We start from the raw sequence: 8254 nt of genomic DNA, 5'->3' as shown, positions 1-8254 counted from the left end.
TTTGTGTGTTGAGTAATATGAAACTTGGCAGTGGCAAAGGGCACTAAAGTTCAAGTGCAAGTTCTAATATAAATGTAAGCAGCCTCATTTGCTTCAGGACTCTGAGCAGTTTTCTGATGCTTTCTGCAGGCATGCAGTTTGTTACCCCAGCCTGCTTCTTGGAATCAGGTTGAGCAGCTGTGAGATTAAAGCTGTACCTTTTCCCCCATGTGTTGGCGGAAGAGGACACACTAAATTCCTGGCCTCGAGCTTAATCTCACTTTTAAATCTTACCTTGGCAGTGAGACACTATTCCTCACTCAACAACTTCAACTCTGAAACTAAACTACATCGCTGACACCTTCAAATCAGGGTTCCTGCTGACTGCACATGGGAGGTGGCGTGGCTCACAGCTGGGAGGACCTAGCAGGTGGGGAGAGGTGGGTAGGAAAGATGCTGGGTTCCTGGTGTGTGGTAACAGATGTGGTTTGGCATTCAAGGGTTTCCCCCCCACCCCCGGTTTGATATTCTTTCCCCCCTGGGGATTTGAGTCACAGAGAACTGTGTGTGAACGTGTGTTTTGTGGTGATGCAATAATAATGAAATTGCTAAAGCCCCGAATCTGCTTGTCCTTCAGCCTCTCTGCTAGCACTAGCCCCTTACCTTCATGGTAGATTAGGATTTTAACCTAGTACTGCTTTGTTAACTTTGGAAAATGGTGCCACTCGAAAGCAACTTCCTAACTTTAGGAATACCTCCTCTTTAGTTAACTTTCTGGTACCAGTGCCTTGTTTTAGGATGCAGCTAGACTCTGAGCTCAAATGTCCTCTTCCAGAGAATAAATGATAGTTATCTAGTTGTGAGCAGAGACCCTAATGCTCCCTGGGGCCATTGCTTCCCGGGTATCTGATGGGCTCCACACTAGGGAAGAACCCTTGGGGTAGATTCTGTGAGGTGAAAGAACATCCAGTTGCCAAGGTTAGATTCGATTTTCAATCTGGCAGAGACCAGAAGGTCACAGCTGACCTTGGAACATACTCCAGTGTGGCCAGTTCCATTCAGAGGACCAAGGGAGGGGTGCGTAGCAGGGGATGTATTTAAAAAGACGTGGCAACTTTTCAGGATTATTTGTGGAGACTTCCGAAGTGAGGATCAGGAAAGAAAATGCTTTCTTCTGAGTTCAAGTTCTAAATCTTGTTTACCTATCACTTAAAGAATAGTTTAAGTGGAAGCAAAAGAAAATGCTTGGAGTTTTGCCTGGGCTAGTGAGGGGTGGTGCAAATTGTCATGTGTGTTTGCATAGGAAGGTGAGAAGACCATCCGCTAAAGAGGAAGTCGTTAAATAATATGGATCTGTGGGTGTTTTAAAACTCAAGCAATCTGGTCTTTTTTTTTTTTTCATGAATTTTTAAAAAAATCACTGCTTTAGGAAAATTAAGTTTTTATCCATTAATTTCCAAATTACTATAGATGAAAAGATACAGATTAGACTAAATTGGAAGCTTTTTTGTTATTCTATACTTGCATAGCCTTTCAAATATTAATTTCCTAGGATATGTGAGGTTTCCTCTTTGGTGTAATGGCCACTGACCTTCTTATGGGATGCAGGTGAAATCACTTGTCAATGCAAAATGTGTTAGAACTTGATGAAATAAAGCTTTGAGTTTGAGAAATAAAGATATATTTAAAAAGACCATGTCAGTTCTGCTCATTTCTTTATGTCTCTTCAATGGTGAACTTATTTTAGGTTTCAGGAAACACGTTGCACAGTGGTAAGCGGTTATCAACATTATCAGCCTTGGATACTTGCCTGAAAGATGGTGTACTTTTCTCTGTGTGGTTACCTTGGGGGCTGCAATTCCCTTAATATTTGGATTTAAACTGAGCTTTGTTATCGACCACAGCATCTCGGCTAACGTTTACATTAGGTGGTGTGGTCTTGAAATCCACCTTCTCTGGCACCTTGTTTGATTCAGTGCTAAAGGCTAGGTTCTCTTGAGCTTGACCTTGGCCCCAGACCTATTTCCATAAGAGAACCAAAATAACCTCAACTATACTGTGTACAGCTGCTATCATGGTTTCTTCACATTGGAAAAGAAGTATAGAAGTGATCAAGTGATGCCTGAGTGGTTGTCTTTAAATGTGTAAAATCCCTCATCCCCCTTGTCTTCAACCTGCCTGTTGCTGCTCCTTCTTAGACCTTCTGGTCTGAGGATGAGACTTATCTGCAGTCCAGTATGCAGAGGAGTCCTTCCAGATCACTGCTTTGGCGTGTTTATCTGGTGACACTTTCTCTGAAGCCCGGAGTCCCAGCCTGCACCACCTCTGTTGCCTCCTCACCCCGCCCTTCATCCTGGCGCTGTCAACATCCGAATCAGTGGCCTCTTCAGCCTTACGTTGACTACCTCCGTTCTGGCCACCTACTCACACGGGCTGTACTTTGTGGGGACCTAGAGCTCCTCCTGAAGTTTGGAGCAGCTCCCTCCATGGCCACAAGAATTAGGATCCATCAGAGAGCAATTTTATAATCTTTTATGTTTGCCTACAAGTCAATGCCAGGATCCTTTTCCTCCTCGTTTGTACTGCATGTTCCTTCTGAAATGTTTGACTCTGCCTGTTTTGGTGTGGCCTTCACCTCTTGCCTGGGTTATTTCATGAGTCAGATCATTTGTCTCTCCTCCATTTTTCTCGACTCATCCGAGGGATCTTTCTAAAACAGACTTGCCCGTGCTCCTCCCAGACATTAAAACCTGCTTAAGGCTCTGCTGTGCAAGGGCAGATGTCAGACTTAAACCCATGAGGAGTCCTTTGCAGGCAGCTCCAGCCTTATACCTCCCCTGCTAAGCAGCCCTTCTTCCAGTCCCAGGGCTCACAGGTCCTTCTGTGCAGCGAGCCCCTAAAGTCAGCCGGGCTGTCGCACCTACCCTGCCTCCCAGGCCACCTTCCCCGCTTCTGTTTTGACTCCTGTACTTAACTGTGTTGCATCAGCTCTTCACCTAGATTGTGAACACCTGCTTGTTTCGTTTCCCCCAGCCTGCCTCCCACACAACTGTCAGAGATTGAACTTGTGCAAATGTTGAACTTGTTGTTTTTGCCCGTCGAGAACTTGGACTGGGGCCACTAGCAACCAGGAGGCTGAATCCTGGATACTAACGTGGATGTGCTATCATGCCTCGTTCTCGTGCTGGGAAACATTTTAGTCCAGGCACCGTCCAGACCAGTGTTTACAGAGCAACTGATGTGGGCCGTGGTGGTGCTCAGTTCCCCAGAATGAGTAGTTATCTCCTGGACGCTGGAACACTGTTGACCGCAAGCTCTCGACCTCCTGAACAAGGTCAGTACTTACGGCTGCAAACTTCACACTCTGTTGTATCTTCCCTAACTCCCCACCCACCTAATACCCGCCCCCACCAGACTTTCCCTTCTGGTGTTTTAGTAGAACTCCTGAATCACCTCCGAGGGTTAATTCCTTGGCATTGGAATACTGCTCCCATCGCCGCCCAGGATGTCCAGGAGCACACTTTCAATTAGTGGGGAATTTTTTTTCTCCTTCACTGTCTAAGTAGTGACTTGGGTGGGAGAGTCACATACATGTGATTTGGGATTAACATCTGCTGGCAGATGCTCAGAACATTCACAGGACCTGAGAGGGTTTATTAAACAACCTCTGGGAGAAGCACAGGCCAAAACTTCAGTGTGACACACCCTCTACTGCCTTACCTGGGGTGGGGCTTCACCCTCTCCAGAGGCCTTCGGCTCCTTGTGCACCTTATGGCAGGTAGAGTCGAGAGGCAGGTCAAGGTGGGACATAGTAAGGAGCTGGAAGGCACTATGGTGGGGTGTCTGGTACCCCACACCTCCCAAAAGCTGAGGGGGAATTGATGAGGTCAAGTGACTTCCTGCCCCAAGTGACAGCACCAGAGCTGGGCCCACGGTGCTGGCTTCTTGCCTCCCGGCCCCGTGCTTTCTCCTGTACACGGGGCTGTGTCCCTCTCCCGAGGGTGAATGCTCTCTAGTAGAATGTGCTGGCCTGGCAGATGAACCACATGTCTCTCGGCTGCTTGAGCGGCATCCCTCTCTTGAGCATGTTTCTGTGAGCGCCGCCAAAAAGCCAGGGAAGCTGGGCCATGGCGGGAGGCTCGGCTTCATGCCTGGGAAGGTGATTTCCTCACCTAGCTCAGAGCGAGCCCGCCGACCTGTTCCGGCCAAAGCTGCATCACAGGTTTGTTTCATCAGAGTCACCACTCAAGTTGCCTTTTACTGTAAGAAGTTTCTTACAAGTGGTCCTAGGGGAAGGCATGAGAAGCAAGTGTCACCTGGCTTCTTTTAGATGCTTACCTGGGAAGGAGGGGTCTGAAGCTGTACTGTGTGTGTGCATGTGAGAGAGAGAGAGAGAGAGAGAGAGAAAGCAATGGAGACCGGCAGCATAGCAGTGACTCTCCTAAACAGTTCACATCTGTTCAATATGGATAGCGTCTGAGCCTTTGCTCAAAGGGTCTGTTGGAAGCTAAAGCCATGAGAAAATGGAATGACAGTTGCTCATATTTGACTAAGGCTTTAGAGTTTACCGTGTCCACGTTACATGCGTGTCAGCTTGTGGACCTCAGAGACCTGGGAGATGCGGAGCACTGTTCCCGTTTTGCAGACAAGGGACCGGAAGCTCCCAGCACCCCAAGGTTTCATATCTTGGGAGAGGCAGAGCCTGTGCACAACGGCCAACTCCAAGGCCCCAGTCTTCCCACTCTTATGCCCCCAAAGGCACTCAGTAAACCATAAATCACCGGACAGTATTAGTTGTTATGCCAGCCTCTCGGGGCCCAAGAGCCGAGGAGGTGTTGAGTTGCTTGGTAATAGATCCGCTTCCACTTGTGCAGGAAAGGAATTCCTTGGACAGGCCAGCAGCTTTTCTCAGACAACCCTCCCTTTGTGAATCAGGTGGGGAACGGTGAGGGGTACCTACTGCAGGCTCACTGACATGTTCCGGGAACATCACCGAACGCCATGTCCTGTGCTGTGTTGGCACTGACTCTCCCGACAGCTTGGAGATAGGACAATTCCGTTTACAGAGGAAACCAGAACGTCGTACAGCCGGCAGAGCCAGGACTAAGCTATGGGGCGTGGAACTTTGGGGCTCAAGCTCTCAGCCCTTCTACGATATGCTGTTTTGCCTTCAACCTGTATTTTACAGGGTAGCACGTGGAGGAGGTACAGGAGAGCAGGTATCCCGCCCTCCAGCAAGAGCGTTTGGAGAGCGAAGAGCACACGTCCCGAGTCTATGGTTAGTAAGTGGTATTAAATGGAGGCCAAAGAGACCCACTAAACTGATTAGCTCAAAACAAAAATTAAGCCAACTGACTAAGCTGAAATAAGGTGCCTCTGTTGCATTGGGGTTGGCATATAATTTAACATCAGAATTAAAATGGAAACAGCATCTTTTTTTCCCCTTAAACAAGAAGTTACATGACACAGGAGTACGTAAACTACCTGCAAGCTGGAACACAGGGTACGGGAGTGCGGGAGGACCGTGCGGAAGTCAGGAAACCAGCTTGCCCACAGGCATGGCACAATGAAACCCACAAGGGAGGGGACTCAGAAAACTAATAGCAAAACCCGAAGCAGTTCCCGGAGGCAAACACCTGTCGATTTTCATGCACTAAATATAGTGGTAGTTGGGTCACCTTATCCCTAAATAAACACCAGCTAGGTAAAGACTTTTTAGAAAAGAATCTCGCCATTGGCTCAGGCAAGCTGGAGGCTGGGAGAAGCAGCCTCCTGTCAGCCTCTTACTCCTCTGCCGCCCCTGCTACTTCAGATTCCCTCTGTGCTTCTGCCCTTCTCTTAGGTTGGCTCCACGTACCTGATTATCCTTGTGGCTTTTGTCCCTTCCCCCAAGGTGAGGGATCGGTTTCCTTGGCCTTCCCACGATCAGCACGGGGTGGGAGAAACCCCCCGTCTCTCCAGCGCAGGCCCACGGGCAGCTCTCCAGCAGAGGCTTATTTTCCATCCCACTTCAGACACTACTGAAAGGAAAATGATTCTTCCCTTGCTTTTGCCTTTTGAAGTTTGGCTGCTGCTGAATCGGGTGCAGCCCCCATGTCAGGAAATGTCAAACCAGAGGCTTGCTGTGTGCGTTATGCTTCCAGCCTCTTGCCCAAGCGCCAGGCCTGTACCCAGCAGGGTACAAGGGACCCGAGGTGAGGAGCAACCCAGAAAGGCAGAAGGGCCAGAGCTCCAAACCCAGCACACCTCCCCTCCTCCCCGCATGCTCTCATAAACTGCTCGCAGCCCAACTTTCCTCGAGATGATGTAAATGAAGATGGTACACACTTTGGGGTTGCTGAGAATTAGAAAAGCAAGTATTTGGTATAAAGCCCCAAGCCCAATACCAGATGCTCAGAGATGGTATGTATTCCTTGATATCCTCTGCCTTCCAGGGGCTTATAATCTGCTTGGGGAGCGGAGAGAGACTATGTGAAAGCACTAACACGTGTGCCACAGATTCTTCAGCTCTGTTGGACATCAGGAAGTAAATAGTAACGCTAGCTACAATTTATTGAAACCTACAAGGCCAATTAAGGGTGTCACCTGTACTATCGATAATGCTTATGACAGCTCTGCCAGGTAAGTGAGGATAGTCTCTCCCCCCATCCCACCTCCCGCTTAGCTGATGAGGAACCAAGGCTCAGAGAGGTTAAGCGACATGTCACAGCCCACACAGCCGCAGAGGGATTGAGCAGCCTGGGCTGAACAGTTTCATACCTGGAGCCAAGATGGTGTGGACCATGCCCAGCTGTTGGGCTGAGCCCTGGGGCGCCAGCCAGTGAGTGCTCTGTCCTGGCAGACCACCTCATTGCCCATTGACCCATGGGTGGCAATATCATCATACTTCCTACTAGATAATCAATGAGCCTCACTTCCGACCTGTTGCCAACTCACACAGTTCCCCGGAACTTCAGACCTACTTCCCCCACCCCTGTGCTGGGCGGTCAGCAGAGAATGAAAGATACTGTTCTGGACGACCACAGTGAACTCGCTGTACAATGAAGTCATTTTGTTCTTTCACTGAACCACTTCCCTGTACCAGGAATTAGAACCTACCCGCTGAAAAAGCCCAGAAACCTCCTGCTCCAGTGTGGCAGGCTCTTTTGTAACTGTGTGACCCACTGGTTTTGCTGGGATGTGCACATTTCTAATAATGGTGATGATAAACAAAGAGGACTTTGCATGGCAGGGGCGTTTCCTCTCTCCAAAGCTGCTGTTTCAGATGTTCCTCCGCTGCCTGAGCCCCAGAGCCAGCCCCCTCGTCCCCCACCAGGGCCTGCTTCCCCCTGACCGGGGACCCAGCAGCTCAGAAAAATGGCAAAAGCTGGGGCTTTCCCTGCCTGAGATTTCACACGAACGCTTTCGCCCCACCCCGCTCGATTGTGTTTTCTCTGCCAGACAAGGGCCTCCCCCGCCCAGGGAGCAGTCAGTGGCTTCCAGCCGGGTCAGCAGTCAGGGCCTGTGGAAAAGGGCAGGTGGAGGGGGGACACTGCACAGCCACGTGGGTTCAGCTGGGGTGAGTTTCTGATCCGGCCATCGTGGAAACCAATTGGATAAATATCTTATTGGGGACAGTATCAGGATTTTTCTAGCTCAGGGGTCAGCAGTCTTTTACTGTAAAGAAGCATTTAGCAATAATTTAGGTTTTGTGGGCCACATGGTTTCTGTCACAATTATTCTACTCTGCTGTGTTTATCACGAAAACAGCCAGAGATAATATGTAAATTAACCGTGTTCCAATAAAACTTTATTTCCGGACACTGGAATTTGAACTTCACATAATTTTCATGTATCGTGAAATACCATTATTTTTATTTTCCCCAACCATTTAAAATGTAAAATCTATTCTTACTTGCCAGCTGTAAGCAAACAGGCAGCAGGACAGATGCGGCCACTGCCTGTAGTTTGCCGGCTCTTATTCTAGATGAGAGGCTGCTTCACAGAAAAACACTTCTCTTTTTTGTCCCCCTTCCAACCCTGTCCCTCACCCGGGTGGAACTGCAGCCTGCCAGTCCTGTCACCCACATGTCACATTCTCCTTGCGAGCTCCCTGCTCAGGGTCTCGTTGCGGTGGCCCGCTGTACCTGCCAGCGTGAGTTTCTGTCACCACGACTCTGAACTTGAGCCCAGAGATTCTAGCCACGTGGGCACCACTGCCCTCTGGCCCCAGATGGTCCTCTTGGTCCACCTTCCACCATACCTCTCGCTCAGCGGGGGAAGCCCCTCTCCCCAT

The sequence above is a fragment of the Balaenoptera borealis genome (genome assembly GCF_965194805.1).
Source record: "Balaenoptera borealis genome assembly, chromosome: 1".
In the NCBI taxonomy this organism is placed as follows: Eukaryota; Metazoa; Chordata; class Mammalia; order Artiodactyla; family Balaenopteridae; genus Balaenoptera; species Balaenoptera borealis.
This window is presented reverse-complemented; position numbering follows the sequence as displayed.